Below are 18,261 nucleotides of genomic sequence, written 5' to 3'. Positions count from 1 at the left end.
CACTCCGCAGGGAAATGAAACCAAGAAGGATCTTCTGGGCCATGCTTGCGCACACGGGAATAACATCCCCGCATAGCGGGAACGATGAGAACTAGATTGTTTGAAACTTCAAGATGGAATTGATGGTTTTAACATAATTGATCACTATGTTCAAAACTACCAAAACCTCATGGAGAATCTACACAAGAGGTACTCAACGCTCCTGACTTGCGAGGAGGTTAAAGACCTACCCGCATCATACCCAAAGATCAAGCAGAACAGTGGGAAATTCTGCGTGACAATAGGACTTCCGTGGGAAGAATCCCCATGGAAAACCTTAAAACTAAACCCTTTTCAAAAACCCTTTGCTTAAGTCCAAAAGTTCACCTCACTTTATTAAACATTCATGAGAAGAACATTGGACTGGGGGGACTTGAAGAGGTAGGTCCCAGCAGAGCCCAGTTGGACCCACAGACTCACCTTGAAGAGACGTATGCGCAGTTCAACCCGCAAGACTCCTTAAACGGACGTCTGAGCGGTTGAACCCGCAAGACTATACTAAAGGAACGTCTGCGCAGAAACCAACTGGATCAGCAGGACCCACCACGCTCAGAGACGTGACGTCCTCACGTGCGGTACGCAAGCTGTTCCCGCAGGAAACGCCTACCAATGGTTTCCAGGTACTCCGGCTGTTCCCGCAGTTACGGATACCGGCCATCAGGGAAGGCCACCCGCGCAGCATGGCTACACGCACAAGGCTTAACTCTCATAATAATTCAGCAGTCACCTGAAGAAGGAATGAGCAAGCCGGGAACATTCCCGCACAAAGGCGGGAGGGGGAATACTCCCGCCCAAATGGGCCAGTCCGTACGATACTGAGGATCTTTTACTGTACCTGACAAGGTATGGGCAAAAGATCTGTCCAAAGATACGACAGCTCATTGACAACAGTATGGCGAGCAGCATGCTCCTGTACTGTATGTCACTATTAGCCGCTACCTACTCACCAACTCCTGACATATCACGTGCCTAGCCTGTAGTTGGTGAAAAAGGAATAGTACACGGCAGGCCTGGTCACTATCAGCCGCTGCCTACTCACCAACTGTAACATCTGCCCTGATCCGACCCGACCCAGGTACCCGTTTCTCTTATCCGATCTCTTTCTTTTATGATTTAGTATTTATTTATACTTATATTTTACTTTTAATAATAATATATATATTTTCCTTCCCGCCTCTTTCTCTCTCTTTCTTTCCGCCGTCCCGTCCCTCTCCTCCTCTCTTTCCGCCTTCTTTTCCCTCTTGTCGCCGTCCCGCCCTTAAGCCTTGTTTCCCTCTTTTTCTTCTAACTCTTTGCTTGTCCTTTGTTCCTTCCCGCCTAAGGTTGTCTGCGCAGCTCCACGCGCCAGATCCCTTACAAGGAATCCTGCGTGAAGACCACCTGTTTCAGCGATACGCGAGACGAACTCTTCTCGCAGCGCGCTAAGAATTGTAATTCTTCTCGCAACGCGCTAAGAACGGTAGTTCTTCCCGCGACGCGCTAAGGATTTGTAGTTCTTCTCGCAGCGCGCTAAGAATCGTAGTTCATCCCTCGACGCGCTAGGAATTTTAGTTCCTCCCGCGGCGCGCTAAGAAATGTGATTCTTCCCGCGGCGCGCTGAGAAATGTAGTTCTTTCCGCGACGCGTTAAGGTTAGTTCTGTCTGCCTTCGCGCTCGCGCTCTCTTGACCTTTTGTGTCAGCCTTCTCGCGCTAAACCCTTTGAGTTTTCTTCTGTTTAATCTAGCCGTTTGCTTTTGTGTTGTCTTATCTTTTGTGCTGTTGACCTAATCTGCTTTATGTCTGAAAAGTTACTTTCGGCGCAGCATGCGCACCAACCCCATTGGTTGGCAGAATAAGTGACTGACATTATCTTTGGAGATCTGCTTTTTCCATGCTTGACCAGTACCTTTATCTGAACCGCCCATGCCTTTTTTTACTGTTCCCTGACAGCTTTATCTTGCCTCTGCAGCTGCCATATCTTTCCATATCTTTTGCTTTTGGATTCTTATGCTTTTTGATATCTTTTGCTTGATCCTGTTAAAGATCTTTTCCCCTTTTCTAGGGATTATGTCTCCTAGGGTTTTCCTATAAATAATAATAATAATGTTTTAACACTACACACACAAAACACTTAATCTCTCCTGTTCTCTTGCTCCTTGCTCTCTCTGCCGTCTTCCTCTCTGCCTCCGTCTTCCTCCCTGTTCTGCCCTGCTTTTCCGGTAATATATATATATTATATATAATAATTTACTTATTAATTATGCTAACTTATAATCAAGACTTAAAACAAATCATTAAAACAATAATCTTATTTATAGGTTAACTTGTGCTTGTTTAAAGTTGGTTCTTGCTTTATCTTACACCGCATCATTTATCAAGTGAGTAATCTCGTACCTAATCCCTTTTTGCTTTTAATATTTTGGGATGTTCATGTGTTCATACAAACTTAGAGTCTTAAACTGTTTATGAACTTTAGTCGCGCAGTATCCCATGTGTTGAGGACGTAGACTTGGCTGTTTATTTGTATGTGTGGATCATTAACCGTCTTGTCGGTCTATTCCGCAGTTCTCATGGTACCATTAGATGAACACGGGAGAACTATCGTTTATGATTTTCTCTTTTGTTTACACATGCACAGTTTGTCTTGTTTGTGAGCTCAATTGTGAGCACTGGCAGTCTTATGAATCTTAGAGTTGGTCCCGATCAGATTACACCCTTGTTGAAAACCAGACATACTCATGTTGCGCGCAGATTTATGGTTATCTATGTATTGTATTAAACTTGATTTCTCACCAACACGCAAGTGTTTGACGTTTATTTTAACACATGTTCAGGTTTGCAGTAGCTGTTTTGGAGCTTGTGGACACCTAGGAAGTTTTCTTTATTTTGGACCTAGATTAAAATGTATCAAGACAAGTTATTGCTGTTTTATTATTATGATTTATAATATATTGATTTATGATGATTTATGTTGTCTTGTGTTTACCCTGCGCGTGCGCGAATGAATGTATTTATTAAATATTGACACCCAATAGTGTCACGAGTAATGAAACAATATGTGGCGCCCCGATGTATAATCCGCCTTTGGTCGGGGTGTTACAGATTGGTATCAGAGCTCCGTGACTTTAGGATAGGTGGTTAGACGTAACGGCCTAGAATACCTAAGAGTCCCTTATCGCGCATGAGAGAAATCTCATGTTTGCGCGCTTATTGTTAATTACTCGTTATTTATGAATATGCTCGCGCTTGCGCAGTATATGATTTTATGTTTTATTCCGCGATATTTCGATTTTTGTTGAATTTCGATTTTTATTGATTTTTCTTACATATTCGTTTGTTGGGTTTGAAAATCCGAAAAGTCATGGTGATACATGAATAGTTGATTTTCAATTTCCATTTACGATTATGTTCTGAGGTTGGAGACTTGAAAAGTCATGGTGATACATGAATTGTCAACCTCCAATACTCATTTTCTTGTATATTTTATATTGAAGATTGAAAAGTCATGGTGATACATGAATCGTCAATCTCCAATACTCGTTTGCTCGTATATTTTAAATTGGGAATTCGGAAAGTCATGGTGATACATGAATTGTCGATTCTTGATTCGAATTTGTTACTTTTATTAAGTCTGCATTAGGGTCATTTAATCTACTTTAACTTTTGATAGTATCTAACTCTGCGAAACCAAGCTTTATAAAGTTATACTTTGCGCTAAAACCAAGATATTAACTAAAAATTAAAAATTTTTATAGAATGCCTCCGCTATCTCGCCGATTTCAGAGAAGAGAAGCCTCGCGCATGCGTAGACAGCAACGTTCCCAGGAAATGGCCGCCGCAATAGCCCAAGCTTTGAGCCAAAACAATACCAACACCTCTGGTTACAACATTAAGTCCTTTAACGCGGGTAACCCTCCAAAGTTCACAGGTCTTGAAGGAGCCACCGTGATGCTCCAGTGGCTTGAGAAAATAGAAAACGCTTTCCTCCACACCCAATGCCCCTCAGACAGACGAACCCTATATGCTTCCAGTGTCCTGGAATCCAGAGCGCTTACATGGTGGAATGGAGTAGCTCATGCGCGTGGCGCAGAGGCTGCTTCTAGCATGACATGGGAGGAATTCAAGGAAATTCTTACGCGAGAATTCTGCCCTCCCAACGAAGTTAAGCGCCTGGAGGAAGAATTCTGGAACTTGAAGCAATACAGCGGTGAAGCGCGCGAGTACGCGACGCGCTTCCACGAGCTAAGCTTACTGGTCCCTCACCTTGTTACCCCTTCCCGCCGAGCCATCGAGAAATTCCTTGGGGGTCTCCCCATGGAAATTCAAGATTCTGTATGGGCCAGAAACCCAGTAACCCTCTCTGACGCCATCGAGTTGGCCGCAGTGCTCAGCGACAACCATGTCAGAGCAGGAACCCTGTTCCTGCGGGGAACCGAAAAGACCAAACTCACCAAGACTGTTCCTGAACCAACAGAAACCAAACCAGAACCCTCAAACCGTAACAACCTCAAGCGCAGGCGCAAGGCCTATGCGCTTACCAACACGCCCATTGTCCAGCAACCCATTTACCAACCCCCAGTTTACGCGCCTAACCCTCTGTCAGCTTACCCAACACCTCCTGTAGCCCACAACTATGCCTTAACCAATCCAGCACTCCCTGCCCCGCCAACTAAGAAACCTTACACAGGAAACCATCCCTTTTGCCCAACCTGTAGACTCCACCACCCACCTCAAGTCCCATGTCGACTTTGTACCCGATGTGGCCGCGCTGGTCACCTTGCAGAAAACTGTAGAGTCCTTCTCGCCAATCCAATTGCGCCAACACCACCAGTCTACCCGCAGAACCCACAACCAACCTACCAAAACCCACGACCCAGATCGTGCTATAACTGCGGTGATCCCAGTCATTTCCGGAACGCGTGCCCGAGACTACAAGTGCAAATCACACAAGCGAATCCGGTGAACCAGATTTCGAACCAAGTAACGCGTGGACGAGCTTTTAACATAACCGCGCACCAAGCGCAAGCGAATAATGACGTAGTTAATGGTACATTTTTGCTTAACGGATTTTATGCTTCTGTACTTTTTGATACTGGCGCCGATCGAAGTTTTATCTCTCGCGCCTTCGAGCAGAAGCTTGCGCGACCGCGCAACGATTTAAAAGAAGATTTTTCAGTTGAATTGGCTCATGGTGAAACTGTTTTAATAAACTCAGTGATTAAAGATTGCACGCTTAACCTTAACGAAAACGATTTTCTGATCGACCTCATCCCTATGCCTCTTGGAAGCTTTGATGTTATCATTGGTATGGACTGGCTTACGCATAATCGCGCCGAAGTTATTTGCGCCAAGAAGATGATTCGCATACCTCGAGAGAATGGTGATCTTCATATTTACGGCGAGAAACCCTCCCGCGGTCTTAAACTTATGTCTTGCGCCGAAGCCCAAAGGCTTATGCGGAAGAAGTGTGTTGCATTCTTAGCCCATGTGGTTAAACCTGCTGAAGAGAAGAAGCTTCGCGATATCCCTGTTGTGCGTGATTTTCCTGAAGTTTTTCCTGATGATCTTCCTGGTATCCCTCCCGCTCGTGAAGTCGAGTTTCGTGTTGATCTTGTCCCTGGTGCTTCCCCCGTAGCTAAATCTCCTTACCGTCTTGCACCCGCTGAGATGCAAGAATTGGCCAGCCAACTTCAAGAGTTGACTGCTAAAGGATTCATTCGCCCTAGCTCTTCGCCCTGGGGTGCTCCGGTGTTGTTCGTTAAAAAGAAAGATGGATCGTTTCGCATGTGTATCGATTACCGCGAGTTGAACAAACTCACCATTAAAAACCGGTATCCTTTACCGCGTATTGACGACCTCTTTGATCAACTCCAAGGTGCCTCTTGTTTTTCCAAGATCGATCTCCGCTCTGGCTATCACCAGTTGCGCATCCGCGATGAAGATGTTCCGAAGACTGCTTTTCGAACTCGTTATGGCCATTTTGAATTCTTGGTCATGTCCTTCGGTTTAACCAACGCACCCGCCGTTTTCATGGATCTAATGAATCGGGTGTGTAGGCCTTTCTTGGATAAATTCGTGATTGTGTTTATCGATGATGTTCTGGTGTATTCTAAGACCAAGGCCGAGCATGAGCAACATCTTCGGTTGGTATTGCAAAAGCTTAGAGCTGAGCAGCTTTATGCTAAGCTTTCCAAGTGTGAATTTTGGTCGGATGAAGTACAGTTTCTTGGCCATGTTGTTAACAAGATGGGTATCCATGTCGACCCATCCAAAATTGAAGCAATCAAGAACTGGATTACGCCATCCTCTCCTTCTGAGATCCGTTCATTTCTGGGCTTAGCTGGTTACTACCGGCGATTTATTTCGAACTTCTCAAAGATCGCTTTGCCTTTAACAGCTCTAACGCACAAAGGTAAACCGTATATTTGGGGCTCGAAGCAAGAAGAAGCCTTTCTAACGCTCAAGCGTCTGTTGTGTGAAGCTCCTGTTCTTGCGCTACCTGAGGGTAATGATGATTTTGTCGTGTATTGCGATGCATCCAACCAAGGTCTCGGTTGTGTTCTTATGCAACGAGGCAAGGTTATCGCTTACGCATCAAGGCAACTCAAGGTTCATGAAAAGAATTATACAACTCACGACCTCGAACTTGGTGCAGTTGTTTTTGCCTTGAAGATCTGGAGACACTACCTTTATGGTACTAAGTGTATCCTCTACACTGACCATAAAAGCCTTCAGCATATCTTTGATCAAAAGGAACTTAACATGAGGCAACGCCGATGGAACGAACTCATCAGCGATTACGATTGTGAGATCCGGTATCATCCTGGTAAGGCTAATGTGGTAGCCGATGCGCTCAGCCGAAAACCCTGCCAACTTAACTGTATCTTGCCGCGCACCCAGCTTCACTTCGCGCCGATCCAAAGCAACCTTGAATCGCGCATTCGTGACGCGCAGCGCGCATCCATCAGTAATGGTAACCTTCGCGCCGAGTTAGCGTGTGGCGCGGAAGCGCATTTTGTGCCCAATCTGAGTGGAATTCTCTGTTATCTCAATCGCATCTGGATTCCCTTTGATGAGAATCTTCGCGCTGATATCCTGAGTGAAGCGCACAAATCTCGGTATTCTATTCATCCTGGCGCTGATAAGATGTACAAGGATTTGCGCATTACTTATTGGTGGCCCGGTATGAAGAAGGATATTGCTGTGTTCGTAGCTAAATGTCTGACTTGTTCTAAAGTAAAAGCTGAACACCAACGCCCATCTGGTTTGCTCGAACAACCTGAAATTCCTACGTGGAAATGGGAATGTGTAGCAATGGACTTTATTACCAAGTTACCTTTGACAGCAAGCAAACATGATAGCATTTGGGTAATAGTGGATCGATTGACCAAGTCTGCTCACTTTCTGCCCATTCGTGAAAACTACCGTGTTGAGCAACTCGCGCAGCTTTATGTCAAGGAAATTGTCTGCCGCCATGGTACTCCTTTGAGCATCATATCCGATCGCGATGGCCGTTTTATATCTCGCTTTTGGAAATCTCTCCAATCTGCGCTAGGAACTCGCTTGGACATGAGTACGGCATATCATCCCCAGACTGACGGACAGTCTGAGCGAACTATTCAAACTCTTGAGGATATGCTCCGATCTTGTGTTCTTGATTTTGGAGGTAATTGGGATTCGCACCTGCCTTTGATCGAGTTCTCTTATAATAACAGCTATCATTCCAGTATCGGTATGGCCCCATTTGAAGCACTTTACGGTCGTAAGTGCCGCTCCCCGATTTGTTGGAACGAAGTGGGTGAAACTCAAATCACAGGACCCGAACTTGTTCAAGAGACAACCGATAAAATCGCCAAGATCCGTGATCATCTGCTGACTGCTAGAAGCCGACAGAAGAGTTACGCAGATCGCAGACGAAAGCCTCTCGAATTTCAAGTTGGTGATCTTGTTCTCCTCAAAGTGTCGCCTTGGAAGGGTGTTGTCCGCTTTGGGAAGAAAGGTAAGCTTGCTCCTCGTTATGTTGGTCCATTCAAGATTCTCGCGCGTGTGGGAAAAGTTGCCTACAGACTTGACCTGCCGCCCGCGCTCAGTAATGTGCATCCAACGTTCCATGTATCCAATCTCAAGAAGTGTTTAGCTGACGAGAACCTTCACATTCCACTTGATGAAGTTCAGGTTGATGAAACTATGCATTTCGTTGAGAAGCCCGTTGAGATTATGGATCGCGAGGTAAAGCAAACCAAGCGCAGTCGTATCCCTATCGTGAAAGTTCGCTGGGAGTCCAAGCGCGGAGCCGAGTTTACATGGGAAAGGGAAGATCAAATGAAGATCAAGTACCCGCACCTGTTCTCTGCGCAACCTACTTCGAGATAAATTTCGGGACGAAATTTCTTAAAGTAGGGGAGACTGTAACATCTGCCCTGATCCGACCCGACCCAGGTACCCGTTTCTCTTATCCGATCTCTTTCTTTTATCATTTAGTATTTATTTATACTTATATTTTACTTTTAATAATAATATATATATTTTCCTTCCCGCCTCTTTCTCTCTCTTTCTTTCCGCCGTCCCGTCCCTCTCCTCCTCTCTTTCCGCCTTCTTTTCCCTCTTGTTGCCGTCCCGCCCTTAAGCCTTGTTTCCCTCTTTTTCTTCTAACTCTTTGCTTGTCCTTTGTTCCTTCCCGCCTAAGGTTGTCTGCGCAGCTCCACGCGCCAGATCCCTTACAAGGAATCCTGCGTGAAGACCACCTGTTTCAGCGATACGCGAGACGAACTCTTCTCGCAGCGCGCTAAGAATTGTAATTCTTCTCGCAACGCGCTAAGAACGGTAGTTCTTCCCGCGACGCGCTAAGGATTTGTAGTTCTTCTCGCAGCGCGCTAAGAATCGTAGTTCATCCCTCGACGCGCGAAGAATTATAGTTCTTCCCGCGGCGCGCTAGGAATTTTAGTTCCTCCCGCGGCGCGCTAAGAAATGTGATTCTTCCCGCGGCGCGCTGAGAAATGTAGTTCTTTCCGCGACGCGTTAAGGTTAGTTCTGTCTGCCTTCGCGCTCGCGCTCTCTTGACCTTTTGTGTCAGCCTTCTCGCGCTAAACCCTTTGAGTTTTCTTCTGTTTAATCTAGCCGTTTGCTTTTGTGTTGTCTTATCTTTTGTGCTGTTGACCTAATCTGCTTTATGTCTGAAAAGTTACTTTCGGCGCAGCATGCGCACCAACCCCATTGGTTGGCAGAATAAGTGACTGACATTATCTTTGGAGATCTGCTTTTTCCATGCTTGACCAGTACATTTATCTGAACCGCCCATGCCTTTTTTTACTGTTCCCTGACAGCTTTATCTTGCCTCTGCAGCTGCCATATCTTTCCATATCTTTTGCTTTTGGATTCTTATGCTTTTTGATATCTTTTGCTTGATCCTGTTAAAGATCTTTTCCCCTTTTCTAGGGATTATGTCTCCTAGGGTTTTCCTATAAATAATAATAATAATGTTTTAACACTACACACACAAAACACTTAATCTCTCCTGTTCTCTTGCTCCTTGCTCTCTCTGCCGTCTTCCTCTCTGCCTCCGTCTTCCTCCCTGTTCTGCCCTGCTTTTCCGGTAATATATATATATTATATATAATAATTTACTTATTAATTATGCTAACTTATAATCAAGACTTAAAACAAATCATTAAAACAATAATCTTATTTATAGGTTAACTTGTGCTTGTTTAAAGTTGGTTCTTGCTTTATCTTACACCGCATCATTTATCAAGTGAGTAATCTCGTACCTAATCCCTTTTTGCTTTTAATATTTTGGGATGTTCATGTGTTCATACAAACTTAGAGTCTTAAACTGTTTATGAACTTTAGTCGCGCAGTATCCCATGTGTTGAGGACGTAGACTTGGCTGTTTATTTGTATGTGTGGATCATTAACCGTCTTGTCGGTCTATTCCGCAGTTCTCATGGTACCATTAGATGAACACGGGAGAACTATCGTTTATGATTTTCTCTTTTGTTTACACATGCACAGTTTGTCTTGTTTGTGAGCTCAATTGTGAGCACTGACAGTCTTATGAATCTTAGAGTTGGTCCCGATCAGATTACACCCTTGTTGAAAACCAGACATACTCATGTTGCGCGCAGATTTATGGTTATCTATGTATTGTATTAAACTTGATTTCTCACCAACACGCAAGTGTTTGACGTTTATTTTAACACATGTTCAGGTTTGCAGTAGCTGTTTTGGAGCTTGTGGACACCTAGGAAGTTTTCTTTATTTTGGACCTAGATTAAAATGTATCAAGACAAGTTATTGCTGTTTTATTATTATGATTTATAATATATTGATTTATGATGATTTATGTTGTCTTGTGTTTACCCTGCGCGTGCGCGAATGAATGTATTTATTAAATATTGACACCCAATAGTGTCACGAGTAATGAAACAATATGTGGCGCCCCGATGTATAATCCGCCTTTGGTCGGGGTGTTACACTCACGGTGTCTGTTTTGCAGGTTATCAGAAGAACCATCTTCTCAGGGTCTAACCCCTCGTGGGAAACAGCTATCTAACCCCCAGGTTACCAGTAATCTGCCCGGGGTCCGGTTAGTGTTTCTTCAATGATATTAAATGCGGAAAAAATAAAATTAACTGAAGTGTGACAGGTGCCATAATCTTACTCCTCCTCGTCAGAAGAATCAAATGATTCCACTGAGGGGGTCTTTCTTCCCTGTGGAAAAGAAAGAACAACGATCAGCAAAAAGAGACCATGGTGTATTTAGTGTTGCTAAATGGGTCGGACCTGACACAAACCCGAAAATCGTGTCACACATGAATCCGAACACAAACCGATTAAGATGAAAAAATTTATTAAATTTAAAAAATTAATTCTCTAAAATTCTACGAATTGCATATTACTTCTTTTGAGCGGTTAAAGTATGCCAATTTATTTATAAAAGTTTTGAATTTTGGTATAAAATATACTCGAATAGATTATGTTATTTCAAAAAATGTAAATTAAATAAATGTATAATCAGGTCAACCCATGAACCGGCCGGGTTTTAGCTAAATGGGTTCGGGGTCTGACCTGAAACCATTTAAACTAAACCTAAACCATGAAGTTCATGTTGCGTTTGTGTGCGTTAGAAGTTCATGCCACTAGTTATAACATAAATCACAACAAAAACTAACATCTTTAGATTTTCAGTTTTGATACAGTAGTATAGATATTATATATCAAATTTAAAAAAAGAAAAAGAAAAAGAAAACCTATAAATGTTAATGAAACTTACATTATTCTGTTTCCAAATCGTTGAGCGCCTAGAACTAATATTGGATCCTGTTAGTTTGCTAACAGGAGTCCCGGTACTTGATTCGAGTCCAGATAAAGAATTAAAGATTGAGGTACATCCATCTGATTATCACTAGGCCTATGTTGCTGTATTTGTTGCTCATTAATTCCAACATTAGAATCTTCTTCAAGAGGTTGAAAATCTTCCAATGAATCTGATACAGTTGCTGCATATACGTTGTCTCTAGGATATACCACATCTGTTTCATCAGCTCCACATGCCTAAATAAGTGCCAAACATTAAAAATCACTAATTTGGGGACAAGAAAATATTTCAAGCAGATTACAACTTGACTCAAGAAATCAACATTCAAAAAATAAAATAAAAATAGAAAACATGAAGATATGGTTAAGATCATCCTAGAGTAAAGGTTACGATTCAGGTTACAACTCTAACAAGTTGACGTGAATTCAGTCAGTTTCGGTTATGTTCCTTACGGTACCAAAACTATAAAAAAATAAAAATAAAAAAATACATATTTAAAGAAAAATAATAAAATAAAAAAAGACATTAAAATAATTTTTTTTAAAAAATTACATTGCCGGTTGATAATATATGGGTGAATGTGTTGAAATCACACTTGATGGTGTCAAAAGAGGTTGAAATCACCCTTGAATGTGGTCAAACGGGTCGAATTCAGCCAAAATGTAATTTTAATGTGTCAAACCTCGTAAATCATTTCGATCAAAATTTTTAAATTAATGTAGATTTTGTAATATTAATTATATATAATTTTGGTCAAAAAAGAGTTTTAAGCTTAATCCATGCCACCTCAGCCAATAGCGAGAAAGTAAGTACCTTAAAGTCATAAAGATCGCTGCCAGCATAACCACTGCTTTCACTCAACTTTCCACTAAATATACGTTCGGGATCATCATCATCATCAGATTCTTGACCAGTTTCGTTTTCTGCATCATGGTAAACATTGTTTTCTATTTCCATATTTTCATCATCACTTGTATCTTCACTTGCACTAATGTCCCGAGATGCTGCTGATATAGAACATCTTACCATAGCATTATCCTGAAAGAAAGATACATTTTCAGTAGTTAGGAATGGGCCGGGTCGGGCTTACTAGTTGAGTTGAGCGCTAAACACTTATCTGTTCTAAATACTTAGGGTGTTTGTTCCCGGAAAAAATAAATAAATCTTTGTATAAATGAATCCTGGTGAGTGGTGACTTTCAATATTCAACCTGTTAGAAACATTTGACTTGTCATTTTAGCTAAACTTTTTTAGGGGTGTTCAAAAACCATTAACTGAGCTAAACCGGCCAGGTTAAGAGTAAACCGGTTCGGTTTACGGTTTGGAAAACGTGGTTCACAGTTTGATTTACAGTTAACGGTTTGGAACTGGACACCAAAACCAAACTAGCTAAATATTTTACAGAAAATACTTTTTTTAATCTATCTCATATTTATAGAAAGATAATACTTTTGCACGTATAAGAATCGCATAATTGTAATACGTGTATATTATTAATTTAACCGATTTCATGCAATTAATTCTGTTTCACTTTTTTTTTGTTTTTTTCTTTCTTTTTGTAAACCCTTTTATACTCAAAGTGAAAAAAATTTTATCTTTTCCAAAAGCTACCATTTTACTAAACTTACAAAGACCTAAGGATACGAGTGCCGATAAAAAAACCGACCCAAATCGCCAGAACCGACTCAAAAGTAAACACTAAACAGGTCAAAATTGCCACCTTGGTACATACAAAAAAATCTTACATCAAATACATTCTCAAACTCCTCTAGAAGAGTTGCAATAATAGCTTGAGCATTACTTGCAGCATTAGCAGCAGCAAGCAGCTGTGCAGAATTATCATCAATATCATCATCCAACTCACACTCGCCAGCCAACAGTGGGCGTAAGAGCAACGGTGCCATGCAAGCAGAAACTGCTGATGCTGTCATTCGGTTTTCCGAAGTGTTTAAAGAAACAGCGTGCATCATCTTCAAGATTCTGCAAGTAAAATATTATTGGATTTTTAAAAATCCGACAAAGTACAAACAGTATAATTATAATAAGCCAGAAAAAACCTTTGTAATAAATGCCTATTTGGTTCAGGAAATGTTTCAAAGATTGCAGTTCGCATAGCGTTTACTCGAGCTTCCTTCTGACCAATTTCTGGATCATTGCAATAATTATTAGTATGCATACTATAAAAATACAATGTTTATTAACAATATGAAGTGTGAATTCAAACAACATGATTTCCCTTAATGTGTTAATGCGTTATTACAAAAGACTAGGCCTGTAAATGAATCGATAGTTCAGTGAACCGTTTTGCGGGAAGTTTGTTGACTTTATAAGCAAACGAACATGAACAAAAACTTTCGTTCATTTAGTTAAACGAGCGTACGTTAACACATGTCTTGGTCGTTAATTTAAATTCGTTTTGTGTTCAATTTCTTACGTTCATTTATGTTCGTCAGTTTACGCTTGTTTAAGTTAACATCCGGTTCACTTACAGGCCCTACAGAAAACAGCTAGCATATTCTACCATTCAATAAAAAAATGAAACAAAAATTAAAAAAAGATAAAATATTACAATTAATCTTTAATCCCTAAGTATAATTGCTCCTTCAACTGAAAACACAGGGAGGAGAGTACAACTCACTATAAGCTTCCAACAAAGCGGAGCAACATGAAGCAGGAACAGGTGACGAGGGCAGCTGTCTAAGAACATGCTGCAAACAAAAACAATATAATCAATGATCAATACAAGATGCCAAATAGTCACCACTAAATATCACATAATCTATAAAAGTAATTAAACCTTCTTCCACATATAAGCGGAATCAAATCAAATATGTACCTTAACACAATCACCAACAACATGTGCATCTTCATCACAACTAAAGTCCTTTCCTACAATAATGTATATTAAACTTTAGCATCTGAACAAACTCTAAATTCAGCAATAATAATATGATTAGAAAAAATGAAACCTTTTTCATATTCTTGAACTCTACGGTCCACCTCCTCTACATCTGCAGATTGTCTCAAAATTCCTTCAACTTTGCTTCCTTTAATGCAGGGTGAATATAAGTTTACCTCATAGAAGAACCAATAACTCTTTTTCATTTTTACATTTCATAATTATTCAGAAAGAAACTAACCATGTGTCTCGAGAAATCTAAGGGCTTTCTCAAGAAATGATGGGGCTCCATCTATGTCCTCCAGTGCTAACAATATCGGTCTTCCAACAACTAAAGACTTAACGGGCTGTTTATCTCTCCCTGAAAAATAAAATATTAAATAAGTTACCGCCAAAAGTTAAAGACACTAGATTTTTTGATTATCTTGAAACAGGGTCCTAAGTAGGCACCATGTAAGCGAACCCAACGTTTAGTGAACAGTTCGTGAACCGTTTGATGGGAAGTTCTTCGTGAAAGTTTATTAATATATTCATTTTAATTTTGTTGGTCCACTACAAATGAGTTTAATTATAATAACTTTTTTACTTTTGTAGGCCCAACACATTGTTTTTCCCATCGGTTTTAGCTCAGTTTTGTTCATTCAGCTATGTTCAGTTATGTTCTTTCATTTATGTTTAGTTATGTTTGTTTACGTTCGTGAACCGTTCGTTTACATTGTTAAAGAACGAACATAAAAAAACACTAACATGTGCATTTTCTTATTGAACGAGCACGGACAAGAAAACCCCATTCGTTTAATAGCTCGTGTTCATCATTTGTCTGGTTAAAGTAAAATGAACGAGCATCGTTCGGTTCACTAACAAGCCTAGTCCTAAGGTGGGCTCACACAGAAAAAAAAAAATAAAAGCTAAGAATGAAGTTCACAAACATTGAAGAAACGACCCGTTAATTGAATCAACAGTAGCATTCCGGAATATTCCGTTTTGGACCGTAACGAGAGCTGCATTTGGGGCTTGTGCAAGAGCTTGTTCAAGTGCAGTCTTCCACTCATACAAATCTTCACATGTTTCTGTCTGGAAATTAGCAATTATTTTCAGATGTGAGTTTAAAATTATTACTTCAATCATAAGCTAATTGATGTAAAACTTATAACCTTGAGAGTAAATGCCCGACCATCAGGAAACAAAATGGTTAACAACTTTTTGTCCTCTCTAACAACAACACTGAAAATGCAAAACTCTCAATAAATTATATGTTAAGGCGAAAAAACTTCATTAATGAATATTCACACACCCAATAACCAGCATTACCTTCCAGAATTGTTCAAGTCAATTCCTCCTAATGTCAGATTTACTTCACTTTCTCTCTGAGGAAGTGCACTCTGAACAAAAATGGGAAAAAAAAAATATATGTGATCAAATAAAGAATTGTCTTCTGAAGAATCAAATATTAAACTTCACATGTGAATTAGATATGAGAATCTTGAAGTAGTTGCACAAAAGAATCACAGATAAATCTTCTGTACTTTACGTTGCCATGTTTTTGCGCGTTTGTTTTAGGGGTGTAAACGAGTCGAGCCCATCATGAGCTACTTGTGATAGGCTCACAAAAAGCTCGAATAAAGCCAAGAATAAAAGAAGCTCAAGCCTAAAAATAAGCTTGTTTAATAAACGAGCCCGAGCCCAAGCTTCACTTATCGAGCTTGAGCTGGCTTGCAAGCCTAGACGAGCCTATTATTTATACAATTGTTAATTTATATATTAAATGTATATAAGTATATTACATAAATTATGATAAGAATAACTAAATAGTATAAATTATTATATATAAACAAATTATAGTTAAAACATATACAAAATATCTATATAGATACTATATATAATATATGAGACAAGGGTAAATTAAGACACTTGATTTTAAGAGTTTACAAATGCTAATGCATAAAGTAGATGTGAAAAAAGGGGTAAATTTGTCTTTTAAACCCAATTCACCCCAACTTACAAGTTTGTCCCTTCATCTTTTAACCATATTAAGTTTTTAGTTTCAATTCGATTTTTTAAACGGCAGTAACTTTTTCATACGTTAATATTTTTGTAAAAATATTGCGCCTTAGAAAGGAACATTTTATTCTGTCTAATTTGGGTATATAAATAAATAAATAAATTATTTAGGGGTGAGATTTTAAAAATGGCTTATTTGATTTATGAAAAGCAAAAGTTGTTTGGTAAAGCTTCAAAATGGGAGTGGTATTTGTTTGGAGTAATAAATCTCAAGATTTGCTAAATATAAAAAATTGAAAGTGATTTTGAGAGATGACTAACGGGATGGTTTTTGAAGAAAAGGAGACAAGTAGGTGTGAGAATAAACCAGCGTTTCATCCATGACTTCCATGATCCCAGACCTGAATCACCAAACCCATGGGTATAGAAAAACAATATATACATTGTTAGACAAACAATATGACATAATTATTTGAATTTATAATCTGAGTTACTCATCACTCACTACTACCTTTCCAAGATATAAATCAAAACCTGCATAACTAATTGTTACGACAAAATAATAATAATAATAATAATAATAATAATAAACAGCAACAGAACAGAAGAGTCAACTTAGTTAGAATTAAGAAAGAAAAGCAAGCAAATATTATTATTATTATTATTATTAATCATTCCATACAAACAATAACAAGTTGAAAGAAAAGCAAGCATAAATGAATGGGTTGGTTATTCATCGATATGGCTGGCTATGGGAGATTTTGAATGAATATTAATTGAACAACGTAGATACGTATAAAGTAACTAACCGTGGTGTTTGAAGGCCGACATGCGAATGCTGCAGCAGCAGACATGACATGAATTGAAGAAGAAGATCTCTGTCTATTTCTAGTTGAATGGAATGGATTCTTTTGGATGGACCCGTGATACGAGAGGAGTGGTCACTCAAATATTTTCTTTTCTTTTTCTTATTTAAAACAATTAACTTAGTAGTCATCGAGGAGAATTATATAGCAAAAAAACACACTAGAAAAAAGCTACCAAAAGCCAATTCGGTGAAAATGTAATTAACTCTTTTTCCACTCATACACACACATATAACTTAGAAAAAAAAAGTTACAGAAACAAAAGGTTATAAAAGGGGCTTGTACATGCATTCAACTACCAAACAAATCATACTTCCCCTTTATTACTTTACTCTCTTCACGTCCGAATACCAAACCCATACTTTAATCCAATTTCTATCCAACATCACCATCATAACCATTAAATAAGCTCCATGGCCTAGTCAAGTTCAAGAAAATGTGCTTAAGCTTAAGGAGGAACCAAGGAGTAGGATGATTTACGAGCGTCAGAAGTTAGATTGGAGTGCTCAAGATTATTTTATTTCCTCGCTATAAATCTTCACCTACCTTGTCTAGTGGTATGAATACCATTCTAACCCTCCCTTTACACTACAAATCTACTTTAGGCTATGCTCACTTCATTCAAGTAAAACCGACAAAACAAAACTAATAATGTAGCAAACTGACTAAATTTGTTAAACTAGCATTAGGTAAATATGAACACAAACGACAATAAAATCTAATATGTCTTCACTTAAAATATAGTTGTAAGTTATGGACCGAGTAATGTGCAACTAGTAAATAGAATACATAAACCTTAAGATGGCCAAAAGATATATTAACATATACTTAGTGGACTAAAAACTCATAACATGAGTTATGTTTGAACAAAGAATTATTTATGGACACACTAAATAAGATGGTGATTAAACTTAAACTAATAAGTTATTTGAATAGAATAAAATATTATAAATTTATTACTTTTGTGTCTTAAAGATATTATATATATATATATATATATATATTAAATATCAAAAATAGTTATGAAGAAAATTATTTTAAAAAGAGACACTTGAGTGTTACTTTACAAAATATAAGTTTATTTAATAAAGTAATTTAGTTTTTATAAACTTATTTTAACCATACATAAGAACAAATATATTTAAGATTATATATTCTT

General features: G+C 39.3%; 1 pseudogene across 1 annotated transcript in view; it reads right to left on the bottom strand.

The window, feature by feature from the left end:
• Positions 1 to 17,090, bottom strand: part of LOC143631700 (rho GTPase-activating protein 7-like) — a 28,036-nt pseudogene extending 10,946 nt beyond the window's left edge. The window contains exons 1-13 of the transcript XR_013153407.1: positions 17,046 to 17,090; positions 15,547 to 15,617; positions 15,390 to 15,459; positions 15,165 to 15,309; positions 14,477 to 14,596; positions 14,306 to 14,383; positions 14,173 to 14,225; positions 13,975 to 14,044; positions 13,394 to 13,481; positions 13,082 to 13,316; positions 12,150 to 12,374; positions 11,292 to 11,572; positions 10,680 to 10,729 (exon numbers count right to left, since the gene is read on the bottom strand). The product of XR_013153407.1 is annotated as a rho GTPase-activating protein 7-like (transcript). The remainder of the gene's footprint in view (positions 1 to 10,679; positions 10,730 to 11,291; positions 11,573 to 12,149; positions 12,375 to 13,081; positions 13,317 to 13,393; positions 13,482 to 13,974; positions 14,045 to 14,172; positions 14,226 to 14,305; positions 14,384 to 14,476; positions 14,597 to 15,164; positions 15,310 to 15,389; positions 15,460 to 15,546; positions 15,618 to 17,045) is intronic.
• Positions 17,091 to 18,261: the final 1,171 nt, after the last annotated feature.

This window comes from Bidens hawaiensis, unplaced genomic scaffold, assembly GCF_021521415.1.
Source record: "Bidens hawaiensis isolate Kalapana, Puna unplaced genomic scaffold, B.hawaiensis_p1.1 tig00006250_1, whole genome shotgun sequence".
In the NCBI taxonomy this organism is placed as follows: Eukaryota; Viridiplantae; Streptophyta; class Magnoliopsida; order Asterales; family Asteraceae; genus Bidens; species Bidens hawaiensis.
This window is presented reverse-complemented; position numbering and strand designations above follow the sequence as displayed.